The sequence below is a fragment of the Anomaloglossus baeobatrachus genome, chromosome 11, assembly GCF_048569485.1.
Source record: "Anomaloglossus baeobatrachus isolate aAnoBae1 chromosome 11, aAnoBae1.hap1, whole genome shotgun sequence".
Lineage (NCBI taxonomy): Eukaryota > Metazoa > Chordata > Amphibia > Anura > Aromobatidae > Anomaloglossus > Anomaloglossus baeobatrachus.
This window is the reverse complement of record NC_134363.1, coordinates 35,191,831-35,216,858: the sequence shown is the minus strand read 5'-3', so window position 1 is coordinate 35,216,858 and position 25,028 is coordinate 35,191,831. Positions and strand designations below refer to the sequence as shown.

Below are 25,028 nucleotides of genomic sequence, written 5' to 3'. Positions count from 1 at the left end.
AAAATCGCTCATCGGTGACATGGGGGTCCATTCTCAAATATCGTTACTGCAGCAGTAACGAAGTTTTTCCTCGTTCCTGCGGCAGCACACATTGCTCCATGTGACACCGCAGGAACGAGGAACCTCACCTTACCTGCCTCCCGGCCACAATGCGGAAGGAAGGAGGTGGGCGGCATGTTACGTCCCGCTCATCTCCGCCCCTCCGCTTCTATTGGGCGGCCGCTCAGTGACGTCGCTGTGACGCCGCACGGACCGCCCCCTTAGAAAGGAGGCGGTTCGCCGGTCACAGCGACGTCGCCGGGCAGGTAAGTATGTGTGACGGGTCTGGGCGATGTTGTGCGGCACGGGCAGCAATTTGCCCATGTCGCGCAACAGATGGGGGCGGGTACCCACACTAGCGATATCGGGACCGATATCGCAGTGTGTAAAGCCCGCTTTAGTCCAAACTGAATAGAACTAACTAGAAACTAAATGGTTAAACTCAATGGAAAACAACAACCTCCTGTGGTGCGACAGTAATGGCCTTAATTACAGAACAAAAGACGGTGATTATAGGATGTTAGATAAAATCCTTCAGGTCATTCGACCCGTCTCTGGGTTCCAAAAGGTAGAAATGTTAAATGACCCCTCTCTGGGACTTCTAGTGTTAAAGACGCTGTTGAACTGTGTATTTTATGTTTTGGTTGTTTTTTTTCCTGATAAGTTCCTATGGGAAGGCTGATAAAAAAAAAAGTAAAAAAAAAAAAAAACAACAACAGCGCAAAATAAACGCTTTTCTGTACAAAAAATGCATCTAATTAGGAAGTAAAAATAAAAAAGCAACAAAAATATGTACAAAAAAAGCACTACAAAAATCAATGCAAAAAAGCAACGCAAAATCTGCACCAAAGATGCATTTAATAAAGATTAAAACATAAAAAAAGTAAAAAATAAAAGTCTACACCAAAAATGCATCTAATAGAGGAAAACCTTTAAAAAAAAGCAGCAAGAAAACCAAAACCCTCCCACTGCAAAATTTGTGCATTTTCTACAAAATAAAAAAAAAACACAGCTTCAAATCTGCATCTAATAAAGATGAAAACAATAAAAAAGCAGCTAAAAATTAAAAAAAAAACAAAAACCCACTGCAAAATCAAAGCTTTTCAGTAGAAAAAAGGAGAGACTTCAAATCTGCCCCCCCCAAAATGTATTTAATAAAGAGGAAAACATAAGAATGCAACAAAAATAGATGTTTAAAAAAACCCAATATCTGATAGGAAAACATAAAAAAGCAAAAAAAAAAAAAATACAACGTGCAAAATCAACTCTGTTCTGTATAAAAAAAAATCAATTTAAAATCTGCACCAAAAATGCATCTAATAAAGCACTCGTCTGTGTTATACAGCGGTGTGAGCAGGCCCTTAGGTACGGCTGGCGCCAGCTCCCTGGGGACCTGGGCCTGTGACTGGCCGTTATATGGTAACTTTACAATGCCGTAATATTGCAGTGTATTGTAAAAGTGATCGCAGGTTCGAGTCCACTGTGGAGCCCTATAAAAAAAAAAAAAAAACAACAACTGAAAAAAATTTAAAGAGAGCTAGAAAAAAGTTACTAAAAACATATAAAACACGATGAAATATGCTTTTGATTTACATGCTAAAAAAAAAATATTTTTGATAAGGAGGTCATAGCTAAGAATTGTCGAAAGGGTCACAAGATAATGCGCGAGTCACGAGTGATGCAAATGGTCAACCCTGTTGGATGTTAAAAGTAAGCTGTCATGTGTTATATGCAGTCCAGTCTGTAGACAGCATAATATAGAGGATGGGCAGAATAGTATATTAGTTGGTTTATTGGAAAGGATCGAGTATAACTTGTGGGCGCTCCTACTCGTGCGAGTCCGGCGGGCCATCCAACTTCTACAGGTCCAGCGGGCAGTCCTACTTAGTGATTGATATACAGTGTGTCCACCCATATCCTGTCCACCGCCATTAACTTGAGAAAGGCGGCAGCTATAGGTATAGACGTGGGGTCTAGGTATAGTAAAGTAGCCAAGCACTACGCAATGAAACCACCTATAGCGCCACCTGGTGCAAAACAACGGAGTTAGCATTTTTATCTTGAAAACGGAACAAGATAGAGAAAAAAAGTGAATTAAAACATTGTAGGGCATCATCAATTCAATACGAATCGACACCTTGCATACAGAAATGCTATGATATGAAACCCATGACCCCCCCCCCAGAACATTGAATGCTGGTCACGCATATGGCGCTCATTTAACTTTGATGCTCAAAGTGGCCCCCGTCAGCTGCAATGCACATCTGGACTCTGCACAGCATACTGTATCTTGCTGCACATTGTGCAATATGGTAGGTGACACGTTGCACAAGCATCTGTGATACGTCGTCATAGGTCCTGCAATGTTGGTGGAGGGGTCGCATACACCTGCTGTTTGATGTGACCTCACAGAAAGAAGTCCAGTGGGGTCAGGTCAGGTGAGCGTGGAGGCCACTCCACACAGCCGCCATACCTAATGACTTGTAGGAAGGTCTCCATGAGGTATCGCGTCACGTCCGCAGCCTTGTGAGTTTTACACGTACTAATCATAGCATTTGTGTATGCAAGGTGTCGATTCGTATTAAATTGATGATGCCCTACAACTTTGTAATTCACTTTTTTTCACTATCTCGTTCCGTTTTCGAGATAAAAATGTTAACTCCGTTGTTTTCCACCAGGTGGCGCTATAGGTGGTTTCATTGCGTAGCGCATGGCTACTTTACTATACCTAGACACCACTTCTATGCCTATAGCTGCCGCCGTTCTCAAGTTAATGGCGGTGGTCAGGATATCGGTGGAGACACTGTATATCTCTATACACACAGTCATTCCGGGAAGACCTACAATCAATGAATAGGACCACCTACTGGACTTATATGCTTAGAAACACCAGGGATTTTCATCCTGCTTTCAGATCAGATTATAAACAAGAGAGATTCCCTTAAAAGCTCCTGTCGCAGGTTTTTTTTCCCCACAAACGTCAATGTAAAGGCTGAGATTTGTTGGGGTTTTTTTACAGCCAACCGGCAGGTCAAAAATATTTGAGTGTAGCACCCAGGGATATGGGGTACTCGGTTGCGGGCAGTGTCTCTCTTGGGAATGTCACGGTGGTGGCCGTTACCCGGTTCCGTGCCCTGGGCCCTTTTTGTAATGGGGATATTTATAGGGGAGAATATGATAATGTTCCCTTGTGATGCCACTTGCGGTGTCGCAGTTAAGTGTAGGGAACCACCGCTGCAGAATGTCTCTACTGGGGCTGGTGGTATTGGCAGCTAGAATGGTAGTCCGCAAGTAGGGTTTTGCCCAAGAGGGTGTATGGTGCAGTGGGCATCAGAAGAAGGGAGTCCACACAGGTGTTCAGTGCAACCGGTTTACTCACTTTCTGCAGATGTTAACTGGTTGCCCAAGGCCGGCTGGTTTCACCTCCAGGTCCCCTTCGTCCCAGTGCCAGTTTGGTTCTCTGGTACCTTCTTCCCCTGCACCTGTCTCTAGTAAGTGGGTCCCCGTGGTATAGAACACTGGTGGTCCCTGTTCTGTGGTTTATCCACTTCTGTCCGACTGATGGTAGCATGAACCCTGTGGGGTTGGAGTCTCTGGTCCTGTCCCCGGTTCTCCCTTTGCTACTGAGTCTTCGGGTTCTTTAGGGTCAGCGAGGTCCTTGATGGTCCCCTTTGCTGTGCAGGTGTTAACAGGTCGGCTTGAAGCTCTTTCCTGTCCTAGGGTCCAGTACCCATCGATGCGTAGTTCCGGGAGTACTCCACCGGTAACCACTTCTCCTGGGTACCAGGTCGCCGTCAACCCGAGCCAGGGTGTCACTTCGCTTCCACCTTCACACTCCTGCTGTCTGACACTTTCAACAGTCACCGCAGTTCTGACTACTGTCTTCCCGACTACTCTCCACAGTCTGACCCTCCCACCTGGTCAACTAGTGGACTGGAGTGGCTCCACCTCTAGGCGGCCATCCATTGGTCCCACCCTAGCTAAGTACCATTGTATGGGGGATTGTTGGGGAAAACTGGGATTACCTGGGTTTTTGTTGGTAATGGCACTGGGGTTCTGGGTCTCTAAGGGGGTAGGCCCTGCATCCTGGTGGGGATACAGAACCTTGTAGCACCCTGCTGGTCTCAGGGGCGCTACACGAGCACATCTCAAAAGTAGGTGGTGGCCCCAAAACTAAAAGTCATGTGGGCACCAGAAGCTTTGTCATGTAATATGGGAGAAAAAGGATGGTTATGATGGATTTTAATATCGTCAGTTCTTTATGTGTTTGGGAGATAAGTGAAGTCAGAGGCATCTGGCATCTCGGTGATGGAGGCCTCTGGCCAGTTGTCCCTTTTGCCCTTCCTACAATAAACACAAAATCTTTTCGAAAAGCTGTATTAATTATAGCAGAGCAGAGCTGGATTCTGTTAATTTTGGAGGTCTAGGCACACGTCTGTCACTTGTAGGGTCCCATCTGTGTGAAGATGCTTTGTTGGGGGCAGATCGCACTATTTGATCAAAATATGAACTAAGAACCTTGGATAAATATAGCAAATCGAGCTGTAATGAAAATCTAAATAATTCATATATTCAGTGTTTATGTATATCTTGGCACCCTCAGGGTGCCGCTGCATCTTTTGTGGTTCTGTGATGGTTGGCTGCCACAGTCGATTTGCACATTTTTCTCTTAGACTAACTCTGTTTAAGTCATATGTCCCAAATTATCTACATTGCATCTAGAAGAGGTTGAGACTTGTGGACCACAACAGCTGTTCTCCACCCACACCCTTTCTCTTGTAGGCCACAACTGTTCTTCACTCCACACCCATTCTCTGGCCCTACAATGGTTCAGAGTCCACCATCTCAAGATCCCAAGGCACAAGACATCTTCCAGTATAGCTGATATCTGTAAGGTTGTGGTAGGACCTGGGAGATTTACCAAGAGGTCTCCTTTTTTTTTCCCTAGGAGCCTCAGAGATGTTCCGGGAGAGTATGGTTTATATCATGTGTGAGTCAGAGGCCACACACAGCAGAGATGTTTGGTGCACATTTTAAAAGACAAGGATTTCAAGACTAGTCTGGATGTAAGAGCTGCTTTGCATTCCTTGGGGGAGGAAGAATAAGAGCTGATCCACCAATGGAAATGTGCCAAACAGGTTGGAGGGATTAAGCTGGCCATAGAAACTATAATGCCTTCTCCCCCTGACTCCCGCGCAAGCTGGAAGGCTCGGCTTGGCTGAACGTTCTTGCATTTGCAAAGAGATGCTGATGGACTCCTCTGGCAGCCACTTATCTCAAGCCGAACAAAAAGGATCGAAAGTGGAAATTGAACAGGCCAAATCCTTCTCTCCCCAACATTATCTGTGTGATGTCAACCACCAGGGGTCGAAAGTGCACTAGAATGATGTCCAGCACCTAGGTGTAGTGAGGTGCTAGACCGCTAGGGGTCGCCAGTCCCCTAGTGGAGAATGTCTGCGGAGTAGTCGACTAAGCCATGTGACAGTAGCCAGGAGGTCACATAAGTACAGGGGGAAAAAGATGCCGGAATCACGTGCAAAACGAGGGTTGGTAAGCCAGGAAGTAGCATCTGATACAGAAGAGGAGCAGAGTCGTGGTCAGAAAACACACCAGGGTCAGGAACCAAGAGGACACATCAGTACCTCGGAGAGAGCGGAGCCGGAGTCCCAAATCAAGCCGGAGGTCAGGGAGACTGGGAGATAAGACAAGGCAGGGGAAGTGATAGAATGGGGAATGGGACACTAGTTAGCAGGACAAGATCAGAATAGCGCTCACAGGAACCAGAAATGTACACAGCAAGGTGGGACTTATCACTGGCGGCGTTCGGGGTGAAACAGCTCCAAGATAAGGCAGAGCGATCTACCAGAACGCGGCAGGCTGGTAAGAGGTAATATCTTTTATCACATGCTGTTGGGCAGCCAGTCATGTTCGCTTCCCTCCTATATATGCTGGCTGGACTATTTAATTAAAGCCAGCTATAGCTTGCCTATACTGGTCTGGTGAGGTATTATGATCCTACTGGTGGTTGTTGTGTGTTATTGCTGTGCGTGGTTGTGGCATTATCTCTTGTTGTCTATTTATTACTGCCTTCCTGCTCTTGCTATTCTCCTTAGTTTCTTACTGTTTGTTCCGGTGAGTTTGCAGTGTGTCTGAGTTTAGTTTTTTCCTTGTCTGTCTTAAGCAGGCTTTACAAGCTACAATAAATCTTACGATGTGTCGGCAGGGGTCACGTCGTAAGTGACGCACATCCGGCATCGTAAGTAAGATTGTAGCGTGTAAAACCTACATGCGATTGAACAAAAAAAAACGTTCATCGCACGCACGTCGTTCAATTACTAAAAATTGAACATGAGGTTGTTCAATGTTCCTGAGGCAGCACACATCGCTGTGTGTGACATCCCGGGAACGATGAACAGATCTTACCTGCGTCCCGCGGCTCCCGCCGGCAATGCGGAAGGAAGGAGGTGGGCGGGATGTTTACGTCCCGCACATTTCCGCCCCTTCGCTTCTATTGGCCAGCTGCCGCGTGACGTCGCTGTGACGCCAAACGTCCCGTGACGTCGCTGTGACGCCGAACGTCCCTCCCACTCCAGGAAGTGGACGTTCGCTGCCCACATCGAGGTCGTATGGAAGGGTAAGTACATGTGACGGTAAATAATCATTTGTGCGACACGTTCAACAAATTGAACGTGCCGCACATACGATGGGGGCGGTTACGATTGCATACGATATCGTATGCTTAATCGTAACCTGTAAAGCAGGTTTTAATCTGTGTTTCCATCACCCTCCTGCCCCTTCCTTCCCTGGGTGAAGTCCCATGGGACTCCGGCGTCTCCACCTTCAGAGGTAATCCGGAGGTCAGGAATAGCCTAGGATCCCCTAGCGTGAGAGACAGTATAGGAACCCCTAGTCCCTCACTATCCTGCAGTCACATCGTGACACTACTATGATAAACTGAAGGCATCCATACACATTAGATGGTTTGCTGGTCCCCAACAATATAAGTGGGTTGGTCTGATTTTTATCCACAGTGTATGGGAACCTTTAGGTAGGCCATAATCCTTAGACACCTGTTGGCCAAATCCAGGTTTCTCCTGCTACAATATCTCTTCTAACTGACCATACCCATGACCACTCAGCTCGGTCAAGCTTGAATGAGGAGGAGGGGGATATACAACTGCAAGACATTGCAAAATGGATCAGGCATGTAGCCAGCTATCTGCCCAGTCCTTCTTTTCCCTGTCATCTGCACCCATGCGCATTAGAGGTTTGGTATACCTCGGAAAACACTGGTTTTGGACGACAATGTACTGAGTATGGCTACCCCTAATTCCGCAAATCCCTTACTTTTCTACGCGCCATTGACTGCAGTTATACTGACGGAAGCTGCAGACAAGCTAAGGCGACGAACACGGGTGTTATTAAATAATACAGAACATAAGAAAAAAGAAGTAAAGCAATAATTGTCAGGAACTACAAGCAGCCATTAAAAGGCAAAATGAGTCAAGTGGGAAAATCCTGACCAGTAAGAGGAGAGAGCGCGCTTGCAGCGTAATATGGGGTGTAGCACAAGGGTTATTCATCAGATTTGTGGAAGCCGAAGAGAACATTACACCGTCTTCATCTCCTGTAGATGTTTATATAATGCGTCAGATATATCAAAGAGCTTCCGGAGAAAACAGAGAGAAATATATATCCCCCACGTTCCATATTATCGCAATGTGATCCCATTAATCTGTTACATATTTTATCACTCAGATGGGGACAAAATAAGCCGACTCTCAAGGATGACCCAAGACGTGACGAGCAGGTGATGAGGAAATCTATCAGGTCTGTCCGGCACGTATCACCGAGCACCCACACTGTTCACAAGCAACACCCCCACAATAGACAAGCCCCAACGTGTGGGAAGAGGAAACAGCCTGGAGTGGTGCATTGTGCTAAACTGTCAACAAGACAAGAAAAAAAAAACGTCATCTACGTACCGGAGCTCATCCCTTGCATGTAATTAAAAAAAAAATCCATTTCCTAAAATACTGCACTATTTAGTCTTGTCTAAGGCTCTAATGAAGACTCCATAGTAAATTAATGGAGCTCTGCTGTGTACAAGAGATGGACTTCAATGAGATTTTCTCACTTAGCACTGGGGTAGTACATTGATTTTGGTTCGTGACATTTTTAGAACCTTACTTCATAAATATACATTTTTGTTCAATGCTTAGGAGGCAGGTTATTTTACACTGCCTGTATGGACATAAGTATTGGGACACACATACGAATTATATTACATTTTTTTTTCTTTAGCCCAATGGCCCTAGGGGTATAATATATGGCCCCATGGCCACCAAGGTTCAACATCTGGCCCCACCATGGCTCCAGAGGTACAACATCTGGCCCTACCATTGCACTCGGGGTAACATCTGGCCCATAGCTTCGGAGGTTCAACATCTGGCGCAATGACCTCGGAGATTCAACATATAGCCCCATGGCCTCAGATTCAATATCTGGCCCTGTGGCTTTGGAGGTTCAACATCTGGCCCCATGGCCTCAGATTCAACATCTGGCTCGCCCATTGCCCCGGGGTACAACATATGGCCCCATGGCTCCGGGGGTTTAAAATCTGGTACCATGGCCTCTGAGATTCAACATATGGCCCCCAGGATACATCTGGCTCCATATCCCCATAAGTTCAACATCTGGCCCCACCATGGCCTCCAGGGTATAGCATCTGGCCCAATGGCTCTAGAGGTTCAACATCAAGCCCCATGGCCTCAGATTCAATATATGGTTGCTCCACCATGACCCCCAGGTACAACATATGGCCTCATGGCTCTGGAGCTTCAACATCTAGCCCCACCATGGCACCCAGAGTACAACATCTGGCCCCATAGCTCCAGATGTTTAGTATCTAGCGCCATGGCCTGAGTCAACATCTGGCCCTTACCATGGCCCCTTGGGTACAACATCTGGCCCCATGGCCTCTGAAATTCAACATATGGCCCCTGGGATATAACATCTGGCCCCATGCCCTCAGATTCAACATCTGGCCCCACCATGGCCTTCGAGGTTCAACATCTGGCCCCCAGAGTACATCTGGCCCCATGGCCTCTGAAATTCAACATATGGCCCACAGGTAAAACATCTGGCTCTATGGCCCCAGAGGTTCAACGTCTGGCCCCATGGCCACCAAGATTCAACATCTGGCCCTACCATCGCGCCGAGGTTCAACATCTGGCTGCATGGCCACGGTGGCTCAACATCTCACACCATCATGGCCACCTGGGGTACAACATCCAGACCTAAGGGGTACAACATCCAGCCTCTGGTCACCGGGGTACAACATCCGGCCCTATGGCCCCCAGGGTATAACATCTGGCCCTATGGCTCACAGGGTATAACATCCAGCCACTCACCATGCCATCTACCTTTACTAACATATGACAGAATTACTGGTGGTGCAGAGCTCACAGATACCAGCGCATACTAGGGTAACAAGTCCGTACATCACATTTCTTCCTCCTTAATTTTCCCCCATCACCTGTGAATGATATTATTGAGAAGTGGAAGGAACCGCAGTAACTCAGGCACAAAGTGGAGATCCCGCAATATTACAGAGTGGGGGGCCGAGTGCTGGGGAGCAGAGGGCAGAAAATTCACCAACGCTCTGCTGACCCCATAACTGCAGAGTCCAGACCTCCTCTGGCAACATCAGGACAAATACTGCACCTACCGAGAGGTACATGACAGAGTACCTGCAGCAGCCATACATCACCAAGCACAATGCTGAGCCATACACCACCAAGCACAATGCTGAGTGTCAGATGGAGCGGTGTAAAGCCATCATCACCAAACTCTGGAGGAGACGTGTTAGGTATGCATGGTTATGATCATAAACAACTATCTAACTCACTAAATGAGTGGTTGTATCCATGGATACCTAAGCTGCAATGCCCTGCACATGAGGTAAGAGACCTAGCTAATCAGGAGAACTATACTACATTTCTAATTGGAAGTATTTGCCAATATTATTATTAATACTCACTCTACATATTGGGATTGGATCTTGGAGATGGGAATAACCCTTTAATGTATTATGTATTGTACATTTTTGCTTTCTTTGGCCAACAGTTCTGGTCTCAGGTGTGTCACATATGGCTTCCTCCCTACGTCTCCAGCATAAAATATTGCATCTTTTCATACAATCTCATTTCACTCTGCAGAATAAGAAGCCCTGACATGGAGCAGATGGCTCTTGGCACATCGGTAATAAACGGTTTGAGGATTGGAGCCATAGTTTTAATAACTGTTCCCTGGCAGCCCAGCTGCAAAGGAGATGATGTGCGACCGCAGTCGCCATAACTAAGGATAATGCATTTGGAACATGTCACAATCAGAGACTTGGTTTGTGTATTGTAAAGTCACGGATGATCTATTGGTCCACATTGTCAGCCATCAAAGGTTCGGTAGTCCAGATTGTAAAGATCAAGCAGATACGTCTACCACGAGGTAAAGCCGTAGGAGATCTAAGGTTCATCTCATCTTGTATGTATATTGACATCTTAAATGCAGCATTATCACAGTACCACGCTGGGTTTTTGTTAGCGCCGTTACCGGATCAATTCATGCTAGCTATGCCTCCATTCAGCAACAACATGGGGGGAGGGGAGAGTTTTCCAAGAAATTCATCAAGGTATTGTATATATGAATGAGAAACCTTCATCTTTAATGTCAGGAAAATGGATAATTTGGAAACATTAAAACATTGGGGGGAAAAAAAAGAAAGAAAAAAGAAAAGAAAACACGTGAGAAGAAAGGTTCGGGCAACATTGAGCCGACCTTCCTGTGGAACGTCCTCCGTGTCTACACGTGATGCAATTCTGACCATAAAACCATGACTTCAGTCAAATCAATTGTCTGTCTGATCAATAGTTTGATTGATTGGACCATCAAAGTGATAGAATAAGGCGACAGCTTATATAGAGACCAAGTGGGTTCAGGCTACGTGGCAAATAAGAAGCTAAATTTGGCCGTTTACTTTTCTACAAACCAACCTGATGCATCCAAATTTTGGCAGACTATCATCTCCTACTAGCCATGTGTAGAGATGAGCGGATCTCTGGAAGTTCGGGTTCAGCAGGTGTCACGCTAGGTACTGGGAAGTATCCTGGCAAGGCGTCATTCTGTTCATACTGATCAGACGAGGCGCCATAGGAGGAGGTTCACAGGGCTCCAGTTGGCATGATGGCCAATGGACCAGGGTGCTACAAATCTTTTGGATCATCACTAGTGCACAAGTATGTGGTCTATTACAGCCAACTCCAAATGGAGAAGGAACTTTTCCAGTCCTTTCAGACCAGAAGAACACAGTAAAGGTCAGGAATCGGTGGCCTCTCTTCCACAGTTTGGAGAAATCCTAAGTTCCCAACCTAGAGGAACCCAAGAGCTTAGTCTCGTTGTCACGCTAGGTACTGGGAAGTATCCTGGCAAGGCGTCATTCTGTTCATACTGATCAGACGAGGCGCCTTAGGAGGAGGTTCACAGGGCTCTAGTTGACATGATGGCCAATGGACCAGGGTGCTACAAATCTTTAGGATCATCTCTAGTGCACAAGTATGTGGTCTATCATAGCCCACTCCAAATGGAGAAGAAACCTTTTCCAGTCCTTCCAGACCAGAAGACCTCAGTGAAGATCAGGGACCGGTGGCCTCCCCTCCAAAGTTTGGAGAGATCCCAAGTTTCCACCCTAGAGAAACCCAAGAGCTTAATCTCGTTGTTACGCTACCCACAGGGAAGTGCCAAGAGCATGGTGAAAGGGAAGGGAAATCCTGTGTCTACGGATAGAGAAGATGGTGACCCCTGGCCAAACCTACTGCTGGTCCCTGGAATCCGTCACAACCCTAATTGTTAAAGCGATTTTGCATCTAACCCAAGTGCACTCTACAGACCTCATACTTTGACGTTGTCAAGCTGGGCACGGGGAAGTACCAAGAGCATGGCAAAAGGAAAGGGAAGGGAAACCCTGAGTTTAGGGAAAGGGAAGATGGTGACCCCCTGACCAAACCCACTGCTGGTCCCCAAGGTCCCTCACCACACTAAATAGGTGCGGAACCTATGCGCTGAGCCGGATACCTGACCCTAGATATCTCTAGTGCTGGACACCAAATAAGGAATGGATGGGATGAGTTGTTCCTCAATCTTACTAAACACTATAGAAGACACAAGGAGGACACACAGGGGGAAAAGTATGAGCTACTTATCATTAGATGATTCAGGTAGAAGTTCATCAGAGCTTTCAGCAACAATACCACAAAGGAGAGCAAGCCACCTGCTTGTAACCTAGGCTTGCATGAACCGAAAATATCACCAGCACCACTCCAAGGATGGAAGGGGTATTCAAAACACCAAGAGAATGCTGATGATCAGTAGCTGGGTGGACGGCGAGCTCCTGCTGGGTCTAAAAGGGGAGAAATGAATCCAGCAGGAAAGTTACCTATACGAATAAATACTGACAGCAGGAACAATGGAAAGTCAGGGAGCATTCTGTGCAGCCAAACGCTGTGACCTTCTATGGCCAGAAACCACACGACTGTATCACCCGTGACAGCAAAACTTTAGATTAAGTTCAGTTTGGGACCCAGGCTTGATCCCAGACCCCAAACCCCAAACCCCATTGGAAGTCAATGATTGGTCATACACAGCCAGCCATAAACAGAGCATTTCCAGGAGAGGGATGGCAAACTTTTTTCTTTGGACACACTACATCCATTAAGATTTTTACCCCTGTGAGAACCATTTAGAGAGTGCAAGCGGCTCCCACTGGGCCAAGCAGCAAGTGTACTCGTGCACCCCAATTGGTTGACTCTTGGATGTATGGGCAGCAAAGTGAAAGGTATGAGCAGGAAAGCGGGTGCTTTCTAGCAATGATCAAACTTGGCTATCTATTATGGTGCTGTTTTTTTTGTAAATTTTGGAGGTTTTTTCCCCCTTTCTTGCTGTTTGCAAAATCTTTGGAGAGCCCTGTACAGCTTCTCACTAACCAAAAGCAAGGTTGAAGGGATCAACTAGGGAATGGATAACCATCTAACGCTATAGCAATTACATGGTCTTCCCCTATGGTACTTGGGTTAATGGAGATGGCACCATCTGAGCTCCTTTAGCTCAATATAGTGTAACGTTCGCCATTGGTGATGGCAAAGCGGCGAGCTTAAGTGGACCTACTGGACCACAGGATGACCCCGGGATATCCTTTATTGGGAGGGGTTTGACTAAGCACCCACCGCAAGGCAGATGACAGGTGCTACTCCCAGGGCTGAGATCGGGACTGTGGCAGCTGTCCCCCAGGGCAAGAGTGGGCACTGGAGCAGACAGGCTGAGGTTAAAGGCACGGCCGGGTTGGATAGGCTTAGTCTCTGGTATACCAAGAACCACTGGAGTAGCTGAGGTTGGAAGCATGGCTGAACTCGACAGGCACCATTTTTGGTATAGCAAGGGACACGGAGGTAGGGGAGGCTGGAGGCACAGGTGGGTTGGACAGGCACAGTCCCTGGTATAGCAAGGACCACCGGGGTGGCCAAGGCTAGAGGCATGGCCAGTTTGGACAGGCACAGTCTCTGGTATAGCAAGGGCCACCAGGGTTGCTGAGGCTGGAGGCATGGCCAGGATGGATAGACATGGTCTCTGGTATAGCAAGGGCAGCCAGGGTGGCTGAGGCTGGAGGTAAGGCTGGGTTGGACAGGCACAAGAAGCCGCAAGGACTGGGGGACAGACAGGAAAGCAAAATACTGAAACAGAAGCACAGCGGACCAGGTGATCTGACAATTAGCTGGCTAGGGAGACCCACTAATTAACTAAAACCTGTTGATCAGGCACCTCCCCTAGTAGGAGAGTGCCTTATGTACCCAGTACCTCTCAGCCCCAAGAACACTCCCGGAGGACCTGCGCCACGTTCACACAACTTGGGAGAATTATGCAGGGAATGCACACGTGGAGGAGCAAGGAGACACCGGGTCACATAGTGACAGCCGGCACGGCAATGAGAGGAGAGCAAGGAGTGCAGGGACGCAGCACTACAAGTAGTAGCCACAAGACCATTTCTCCATGTGTTCACTCTTGATGTTAAGTGTTGGAAGTATGTTTGGACATCTCTAAACCTTCCGCTAACTGTACGGTGTTGTTTCATCCCATGCTCTTAGATGATTTGAGAGCAAAAATTAATGCACAATATATTTTCCTTTCCTTTTGTTCATCACCTGTCATTTTTACCTGCAAGGTCATGCTTCAAGACAGCCAAAATGCACTACACATTACTTCATCTACCCATGGCCGGGAGCTCAATAGATTATCCACACTCCAATCTATAACGAAAGCTTCTAATAGACTCTTCTGCTCCATTCATTCCTCTTGTCTCACCCGTTCCTCTTTGTCAGAATCTCCTTTATGTTTTTATCATTTCATTTAAACTCCTGGCATCTGAAATCGCTGCAAAAACTGAATTTCAGAAATTTATTTTCAATCATTTACAATAAATGTTGAAGTTCTGAAAATTGCGTACTTCATTTCCTCTAATGTTCTTATAGAAAATTGTCCTCTTCGGTATCGACACTTCACTGCTTCAAGAGACGCAAGACCTCGAAAGAGACGTCCAAAGTCAAAACACTCGGTTGATTTGCAAATATAGATAGTTAAGAATAAAGATGGTAATAAAGTGCTTCATGTTTGAACATGCACGTAACGCGAGGTGATACAACGTTCCCTTGTATACATCAGGCAACATTAACAGAATGCAATCTGCTGATCACCCCTGATCCTGATTTTTGTCACCCTTTTGTCAAGCTTGATAGGTAGTCCTGTGGTTTCCAGCTGTAGAAGGTCACAGCGTTTGGCTACACAAGCTGCTCAATGACTTTCCCTTTTTCCCCTGATAGGAGTTTATCCCTTTCTGTTTAGGACCTTGCTGATATCCTCACCTTTTCAGCAGTTAATCTTCAGCCCTTGACTTTGTGTCTTTATATACCCTCATATAATTCTTACTCTGGACTGGTGATAGGTCTAATACCCTTAACAAGTCTTCAGTGCAAGCGGTCGGCTTGTACTCATCTGAAGGAACTTTGATGTTGTTGCAGTTACTGTCCCCGAGACATCTGGAGAGAAGTTATTTGTTTACTCTCCCCTGGGTCTATTTACCTGTGTGTACTTTAGAGAATAGTGGGGTTGACTTAGCGCTCATACCATCCCTACCCTAACTAGGGCCCAGTTCAGGGTCAGCCAGGGCCAGGTATCATGTTCGGCGCATACCTGCAGAACCTATCTAGGGTGGTGAGGGAAGCCAGGTGTATGTAGGTCTGGTCAGGGATCACCATCTCCCTCTTCTCTAGACACAGGGTTTCCCTTCCCTTTCGCTTGGTACTTCCTTGTACCTAGCGTGACACCTTTTTTTGAGAACCCCACAAACAGCAAAGCATTTTCCCCACCGCATCCGCTGATGGAGAAGTGGTAGCTATTCATGAGCATAGCCTAATTGTCATGTCTGTCTCTCTGCATTATGAGACGAGTGACAGATTCAGGACTTGAGAGTCATTCCCATTCTTGACTCTCAATATTAATGGTGTTTCCTTTCCTTTGGCAGTCATAGGGTTAATGTCGGTATTCCTTGCCAGCAAGCAGGCTAATTACCAGCTCAGGTGTTTTCAGTTTGGGACCACTCCCAATTCCATTAATATACCCTCTGCTACCAGCAGAGGGTGCAGGTTATTCTCTTTTCCATTTGAATGCGGAGCCTGGAGGTGGAAGGAGCTGTTGAAACCCTCTTGATTTATAATAATTAATAACAAATAGTTTTATTTATTTATATAGCGCTATTAATTCCGCAGCGCTTTACATACATTGCCAATACTGTCCCCATTGGGGCTCACAATCTAGAGTCCCTATCTGTATGTCTTTGGAGTGTGGGAGGAAACCGGAGAACCCGGAGGAAACCCATGCAAACACGGGAAGAACATACAAACTCCTTGCAGATAGTGTCCTTGATGGAAGACTGCAGTGCTAACCACTGAACCACCATGCCGCCCGGTGCTGTTGAAGTTGCTGTGGTGGCTGCAGTCTTGGTGCTGACTGCAGCAGTATGTTTTAGTGTTCTCTCCTTGTCTGTCTTCCTCTCCTGGTCTGTTGTTCTAGTACAGTGGTGGAGCTAGCGTCCTTCACCTGCCCACTCCCTAGCCAGGGACTATTATAAGGTCTTTTCAGGGCTTCAGGTCCCTGATCGGCGACAGGTAAGGAACCTGTATAGAGACTGGCTAGGAGTGCAGGGTACAGTGGTAGGTAAGTGGAGGTGTCCATCTTCCCCCTCTCTAGTCCTAGGGCTGTCCATTGTTAAAGTGTCCCCGATGTACCGCTTGTTTGTCATGGCGCTACCCCTTGTTGTTGAGTGTTTAGGCCATGCCGGACATTTCCCAAGTCTGTGTCGTGACACTAATAGAAGCACAACTTGAGTCTGCCATAATGATAGTCTCTCTTACTACCATGGGAGGTGGTGAGCTCTCCATCAATGGAAATCTTCAAGCGGAAACTGGATAAACATATAGGAGGAGGTTGGACCCGATTGCCCTTGAGGTCACTTCCAACTCTACCATTTTATGATTCTAAGATTCTTAGGCTGGGTTCACATGGAGTTTTTGTCCTACGTGTGCCAGAAAATTGGATGAACACTCAAGATGTGTCTACTGGGTTGCATCAGCCCAATAGAGACCTAAAGATTGTCCTTTCTACCTCCGTCATGCCGGTCATCACCAAAAAAAGTATAAAGTAGGCAAAGCTATTTTAAACACCGGATCATGAAAACACATATATACAGTACATTACATCTTATCCCAATTTTAATTTTTGGAATCTGAACTTTTGGAATTTAAATTTTGACGATCTGGTCAGGGTGATCGTTTCCAATGTGGAAAATGAAGACGTAAAAGTGGGTTGGGTGCACCGGGATCACATCATGAGTGGATAGCAATGCAGTCGTGTCAAGCACTGCCTGTAAGGAGCCTAATATTTATCTTTAGAGCAAACACCCCCCCACCCCATTCCTTAAGTATGAAATTTAATGAGTGCGTTCTGGTCATAGGTTCCCATTAGGATGCGGTTTGCTGTTTTCCTCCTAGTTAGAGTCTACTTTTATTTTTTTACATTTTGGATATGTTTGGTATTGCGTGCCCTTCAGATTTTCCCACACATCTCCATTCCACATAGATGGCAGATTTGTATAAACAACCTACACACAAGCTCTTGAAGGCACCGAGTCTTTGAGCGTCGTCTCAGGACACTGGGGAGTCTCTACAAAGACGCCTGCTATGTGCCTTATTGTGGAAATACAGTAAACACACTTTCTGCATTCAAGAGATGCTAATCCTTCTGTGCATATACTTTGGAGGTTCACGGAGAACTGAAGATTCATCATCCAGATACCTAGCGATGGCGAGGTCTCGACTGCCATGTTTGTCATTCCTTCCATGTCTAATGAAGGGTTTGTGAGTGGCATAAGAATTAACTTCCTGCTGCATATCTACAAGTCTTCTTATATAGCCCTTACGGAAAATAATAAGACATGACATCAATGGCAGAGCCATTGTGCAAAGACGTTGGATCCAACCAGAGTCCACCAGACAATCTGTGAGACCACGCAAAACCTATACAAACCAAACAGCCTATTTACGTGCTTTGTAAAATTGCCGTTACCACTGCACATAGACTGACAAGATCAAGAAAGACTAATTGACTAGGAGGTTAACGAAGAGACACTGTCACGCCAAAGCATAGACGTGCTTAGGGTATAGAAGGAAGGCCCTGGCAGTAGGGAGAGGGGACACCTCCTGCATCTCACCTCAGTCTGTACCCTATGCTCCCCAACGTCTCTATACGGGGTTCTTCCCCTCATTGCCGTCACGTGCCTAGTGTTGCGGGCGGGGAGGGGGCCGTCGCTGCTGCGCTCTCGCTACCGCTCGGGTCCGGCGCTACTGCTGCTCGGTGGCTCGAGCGGTGGGCCGGATCCGGGGACTCGAGCGGCACTCCTCGCCCGTGAGTGAAAGGGGGTAGTTTTTTGGGATTGGGGGAGTCGGTTTGTGATGCCACCCACGGTTTGTGGTGAGGTTGGGACACCACCGCTGCTCTGGATGGGGATCCCGGGAGCGATGACAGGGAGCAGCCGAGATGTTTCTCTCCCCTCCGTGGGTAGGGGGGTGTTTTGGGTGGTCCCGGTGTCCGGTGAGGGTAACTGGATAGAGGATGGCCGGGTTTGGTGAGGTGCAGGGTCGCGGGGGCAGCGCGGTGCCAGACGGCACTGTGGTACTCATTCAGCCAGTAACATAGACGGAGTCTCTGGTAAAACAAACGGTTGGATGGACGGGTTCCGCAGACGGTTGCGGTAATCACTCCCGGTAGGTTGGCGGTGACTGCCTTTCCCTGCACCTGTAGTGTGTTTTCGGCCCCGATGGCTTCCCTTCCCACCGGTAACCCGCTCCCCAGCGTGGATAGATGCCGAGGGAGCCCCTTTTGCCCGCAGGCTCTAGCCCTGGGAACTGTAGCCTTGGCGGTGACAGTTTCCCTTCACGGTTGAGCGGTTGCCTTCAATTGGGTCTTCCCGTCGCTAACGGATTTGACCGGTTTTACGGCGACTCCAAGCCTGGTCGGGGTCCGTAGGCCCTGCCGAATGGTGCTGGCTTCTCTTCGCTCCCCGGTTCGGTACCGGCGGGCCACCGCCCGTCCCCGGTCCTACGGTTCCGCGTCGATCGGCCCCTCCTGCAGACGGTCACCACCGTCTGCCAACCTTGCTGTATGTGCCCGGGCCACGTACCCGGACACGGTCAGACTGCTCCTCCACTATTACTTTCTTACTCCTTAACTGCACTCAACTGAACTCAACTACTCTCCTGTCCTTTCCCGCCTCCAGGACTGTGTACTCCTCGGTGGGTGGGGCCAACCGCCTGGCTCCACCCCACCTGGTGTGGACATCAGCCCCTGGAGGGAGGCAGCAAGGATTTCTGTGTGACTGATGTGCCTAACCGGGGTGTGGGGTGTGTTGTTGCAGTACCTCTGACGTCCTGGCTTGTCCAGGGCGCCACACCTAGTGTAGCCCCCAGGGAGCAGGGGTCGTCAGGCACAGGGAGTCTCGTACCTGAGTTACTCATCACCGGGCCGGTGTGATGGTCTGGGATGTTGCGGTGGCCTGCCAGACTTCATGCCCCGAGGTGTACACCATGATGGGGGGGTAGTAGGATGAATGTCGTGACGCCACCTGCAGTATGCGGCCAGGGATTAGCTGCCGCTGCTGTCACTGTCCTCCGGGGCGGATGGTAGTAGCAGCCAGAGATGGTATTGCTCCACACAGGTGGAGCGGACCCCGGGGAGGATGATGAGGGGAGTAGGGTCGGCAGCACCGGTAATAAGAGTCCAAGTCGGTTGTTTCGGTTCCAGGTGTCTTTACGCACTCTTTGTGCCGCTTGCCTGGGTAGTACCAGTCACCCGCTGTGATGTGCCTTGTCAACCTCGAATAAGTTAGAAGAAGCCACCGGTGTTTGAAAGAAGAAAATCCTTTTTCAGAGTTGCCCTTCCTGCCGGGAGAAACCTGGGCTGAGCGCTCCGCTCCAAGCCGCAGGCCCCGTGAAGAGAAGAAAGTGATGGTGGTGTCATATCCCAGAAGTGATGTCCCGGGTAGACTGACTAGTGATTGTGTGAGTTTGCTCCTATTTTTATCCCAAGTGGAACCCGCTCCCCAGGTGGTTGTCCTAGTGACCGGGACAGTCCCAAGCTTTGTGTTGGCCAACCCCCTGCCTACCCTAGTCCAGCTCTCCTGTGAGAAGGCTCCTAAGCTTTATGTAAAGTGTGAATGTGGAACACCGGTGATTAACCCCCTTCTTACCCGAGGTGAATATCGCACCTAAAATAAGGTGCAATACTCACTGGAGCCTCAGGGGCATCATACCTAGGTCTTAGCTAGCCCTGAACTCACCCTGGCTACTGAGAAGGCCGGCAAAAACAATAGTCTCACTACTTTGTAGAAAAAAGCCAGCACACTGTGAATATGGAATTGTGCTTGAAGAAAGGACTAAGTCCGCAATATCATAGAGACTATCCTCAGCACCAAATAAGACCAATTAGATTCATAAAGGCTGCAAACATTGAAAATATTATTCCAATTCGGCACCACAAAAATATCCAATCCGACGTTTCGACCTCGTCTAGGTCTTTGTCAAGGAAATCTGTGTATTGGGAGCTAGGCTGTAGAAATATCCAGCAATAGCGCTAGGTGGGGTATGGCAGCATATGCTGCAGGGGATCCACCACATGTATGTAACATGTGCCAGGTGTTACATACAAACCAAAGAACATGTTTACAATACATGCTTTGTAAAATTGCCATTACCATTGCACATAGATGGACAAAATCAAGAAAGACTAATTGACTAGAAGAACAGCTCCTGCATCTCACCTGAATCTGTACCCTACGCTTCCCAACGTCCCTACATGGGTCCTTCCCCCCCATCACCATCAAGTGCCTAGTCCTTAGGTATCCCTGAACTCACCCTGGCTATTGAGAAGGCCGGCAAAAACACTAGTCTCACCACTGCAATAGTACAACACAAGGCAAGGGAGACAGACAGAGGAAAATAGACACAAATTTAAAACACTCCAAGCTTCTCCAATGTAGTTAAACACCACAGCTGCAATAGTCACAACTCCTCCTCAGCCCTCTTCCAGAGACAGACTCCATCCACAGTGGTCAGCATGGAATGAGAATCTACAACTGGCAACAGATCGTAAGACATGTGACTTTTTATTGAGAAGGGGAGTGGTCACAAAAGAGCTGAACCTGAGATTAAGGCTACAAAGGACAGCAAGATAGGACTACAGAATTAAAGAAAGTAGAGTTTTAGACCTGCAAACAATAAGGCGTTGTGGTCTTCTGGCCCAATACTCACCAGAGGTCTCCTCAGAACGGGTCACACTCCTGAGAGAGTGCTCAGCTATACAGTCTAATAGACAATATATGTAGCGGTAGGGTGCATGCTCAACCTCAGCTTCATTTACACAGGACCCCTACCTTCTTCAGTGATCAGTCGCCGCGTTTTAGGGTGGTCTCTCGCAAGTTTATTTAGGCCTTTTCTGCTGGAAAGGTATCATAGCCTGACCATAAATGTCATTCTAGAGTAGATCTACAATTTTAGGGGGAAAAATAAAACCTACCACACTCTGACAATTCGTGAAGGTCCCAGTGGTTAGACCTGTAAACATTCACCACCTATCTAGACAGATTGATAAAACTGGCAAAGAAAACTGCTCCAGAGGCTGGTGGTTGGGTTACACTAGATTGCCTTCTCCTGTGCCTACAGGCTTTATCATGGCAGGGGTCTGCTTTTATGTCAAAACTTGGCCAACCAAAAACAAATCTCTCCCCGATGTCAACTGTGTTAATAAAATTGAGGTTTAATTAAAAACAGAGAGGAAATAGGATTTTGGCAGGGGGGAAATTTTCAAATCCCTTCAGCTTCTCTGAATTTTTAAGACAATTTTGTGTCCAACCCAAGTGCACCCTACAAACCTCGTACTGACATTGTCAAGCTACGTACGGGGAAGTACCAAGCAAATGGCAAAAGGGAAGGGAAACCGTGTGTCTAGGGAAAGGGTAGATGGTGACTCCTGACCAAACCTACTGCTGGTCCCTAAGGTTCCTCACCACCCTAGATAGGTTCCACACCTATGCGCTGAGCCGGATACCTGACCCTAGGTATCCCTAGTGCTGGTCCCTGGGGTCCCTCACCACCCTAGATACGTTCCTCACCTATGCGCTGAGCAGGATACCTGACCCTAGGTATCCCAAGTGCTGGTCCTGGAGGTTCCTCACCACCCTAGATAAGTTCCTCACCTATGCACTGAGCAGGATACCTGATCCTGGGTATCCCATGTGCTGGCCCCTGGGGTCCCTCACCACCCTACATAGGTTCCTCACCTATGCGCTGAGCAGGATACCTGACCCTAGGTATCCCAAGTGCTGGTCCTTGAGGTCCCTCACCACCCTAGATAAGTTCCTCACCTATGCGCTGAGCAGGATACCTAACCCTAGGTATCTCAAGTGCTGGTCCTTGAGGTCCCTCACCACCCTAGATAAGTTCCTCACCTATGCACTGAGCAGGATACCTGACCCTGGGTATCCCAAGTGCTGGACCCTAAATAGGGAACAGGTGGGATGAGCTCTTTGTCAACCCCACTAAACACTATGGAAGACACAAGGAGGACACACAGTGGGAAAATGCATGGATTAATTCTTATCTACAGATGACACAGGTAGAAGTTCAACGAAACCACAGAGGAGGACAAGCCACCTGCTTGCAACCAAGCCTTGAATAAACTAAAAATTTCACCAGCACCAGTCCATAGAAGGAAGGGGTGTTTAAGCACCAAGATAATGGTGATGGTCAGCAACTGGGTGGAAGGCGAACTCCTGCTGGGTCCAAAAGGGAAGGGATTAATCCAGCAGGAAAGCTACCTATACCGATGAATACTGAGAGCAGGAACAATGGAAAGTCAGGGAGCATTCAGTGCAGCCAAATGCTGTGACCTTCTATGGCCAGATACCACATAACTGGATCCCATCTAGAAGTCAAGAAATATTCAGCATTTGGAATTGCCTTACTGACAAGCTGGACCCCTCTAGACTTCAGATTGGAGTTCCTCAGGGGTCTATATTCCAATTTTACAATACATGTACATTTCCACTTTATATTGTATTGCAATTTCTCATTACTATCCATGTAGACAAAAAAAAAGTATAAATCAATAAAAGCTAATTGATTAATTTGTGAATGATCCCGAAGCAAAGTAGACCCTAGTAGCATTGGTTTGGTTCGAAAGTCAACTCCAAAATAGGTTGTCTTCTACTTGACCTTTGTGGTCCATTACTGGCCACAAGCTCAATCTATGTTGATAGAGTTCCCTCCATAAGTGATGACGCTCACGTCTATCAACCCTCCGCAGTATTGAGCCTCAAATTACCAGAAGTAACACTTGTTGAAGTCACGGGTGACAGTCATGTGGTTTCTGGCCATAGAAGGTCACATTGTTTGGCTGCACAAAATGCTCCCTGACTTTTCATTCTTCCTGTTGCAGGTATCCAGCTCGGCGCATAGGTGCAAAACCTATGTAGGGTGGTGAGGGACCCCAGGGACCAGTAGTAGGTTTTGGTTAGGGGTCACCAACACAGGGTTTCCCTTCCCTTTTTCCATTCACTCGGTACTTCCCCGTCCCCAGCGTGACAGTTGAACCTCATACGGAGCAATTCTCATAAGTGGAGGTTTGTGTATAATGTATGCACCAGTGCACGGTCCCAAGGCAATCCATGGCGTCCATTATCCTCGTCCTTACTCATATTGTTATACAGTCCTTACTATTCCCAGTAATGTAGTGGTTAAGGGGATGAGTATGCCTATTATTAGCAGCCACCAATATGACCCTACCTCCACAGCAGGACACGGGAAAACACCTGCAAGCACAGAGGAAGAGATAGGATTTTTAAGGCAAGAGAGCAAAGAAGTGACCCAGCGAGGAACGCTCCAGCTCGGAGCTGTCACGCTGAGTGATGGCCTCCATTAGTGTCCCCAGGTCATTATATGGAGATGGAGCTCTCCTGTGATAAATAGGACATTGTTCAAAATGGTCTCATATATCAGCACACCTCCCCCCACTCAATATATGCATATATGTGCGTCTACCCAAACACGTGTGATTGCAAGGTGTGCACACGTATACTAAAACTGGTCACTCCAGGTCGTGTATGAATTTGTGAGAGGGTGGCATGGGATAACAGGGGAATGAGGTTCCTAAAATGGCCCTCAGGCTAGGGGGGCCCTAGTTGTCTCTGATCCCAGATATACGTCTGTTGATGATTGTGATGGTGTGATATAGGGGTTGTGTATATGTCGCGGGCGGGGAGGGGACGCTGTGCTCACCACGCTCGGGTCCGGCGCTGCGGCTGCTTCGCTTGCTGCTCGGTGGCTCAAGCGGTGGGCCGGATCTCGGGGACTCGAGCGGTGTTCCTCGCCCGTGAGTGAAAAGGGGAATGGTTTTGGGGATTTATTATCCGTGACGCCACCCACGGTTGTGGTGAGGTTGTGACACCACCGCTGCTCTGGACGGGGATCCCGGGAGCGATGACAGGGAGCAGCTTGGATGTTGTTTTTCCCCTCCGTGGGTAGGGGGTTTGGTGGTCCCGGGGCCCGGTGAGGGAGGAATGGCAGGCGGGTTACGGGGCCTGGTGAGGTGCAAGGTCGCGGGGGCAGCGCGGTGCCGCACAGCACAGTGGTACTCACTCAGCCAATGATGAATACAAAGTCTCCGGTAAAACAAACGGCTGGATGGACGGGTCCCACAGACGGCTGCGGTGGGTCTTCTCCCGGTAGGTTGGCGGTGACTGCCTTTCCCTGCACCTGTGTTATGTTCTCGGTTCTGGTGGCTTCCCACCGGTAACCCGCTCCCCAGCTTGGATGGATGCTGAGGGAGCCCCTTTTGCCCGCAGGCTCTGGCCCTGGGAACTGTAGCCTTGGCGGTGACTGTATTTCCCTTCACGGTTTGAGCTGTTGCCTTCAATCGGGTCTTGACTGCTGGGAAACCCCGGAGGTTCCCTTCGCTAACGGATTTGACCGGTTTTACGGCGACTCCTAGCCTGGTCGGGGTCCGTAGGCCCTGCCGAATGGTGCTGGCTTCTCTTCGCTCCCCGATCCGGTACCGGTGGGCCACCGCCCATCCCCGGTCGTTACGGTTCATGTCAATCAGCCCCTCCTGCAGACGGTCACCACCGTCTGCCAACCTTGCCAACCTTGCTGTATGTGCCCGGGCCGCGCACCCGGACATGGTCAGTCTGCTCCACTACCACTTCACTCCTCTAACTCCAAAACTCAAAACTCAACTGCCTTCCTTTTCCCGCCTCCAGGACTGTGAACTCCTCGGTGGGT

General features: G+C 48.1%; 1 protein-coding gene across 2 annotated transcripts in view; it reads right to left on the bottom strand.

Annotated features, from left to right (window-relative positions):
• Positions 1-25,028, bottom strand: part of GRIK5 (glutamate ionotropic receptor kainate type subunit 5) — a 383,239-nt gene that overhangs the window by 241,370 nt on the left and 116,841 nt on the right. The gene's annotated exons all lie outside the window — the stretch shown is intronic.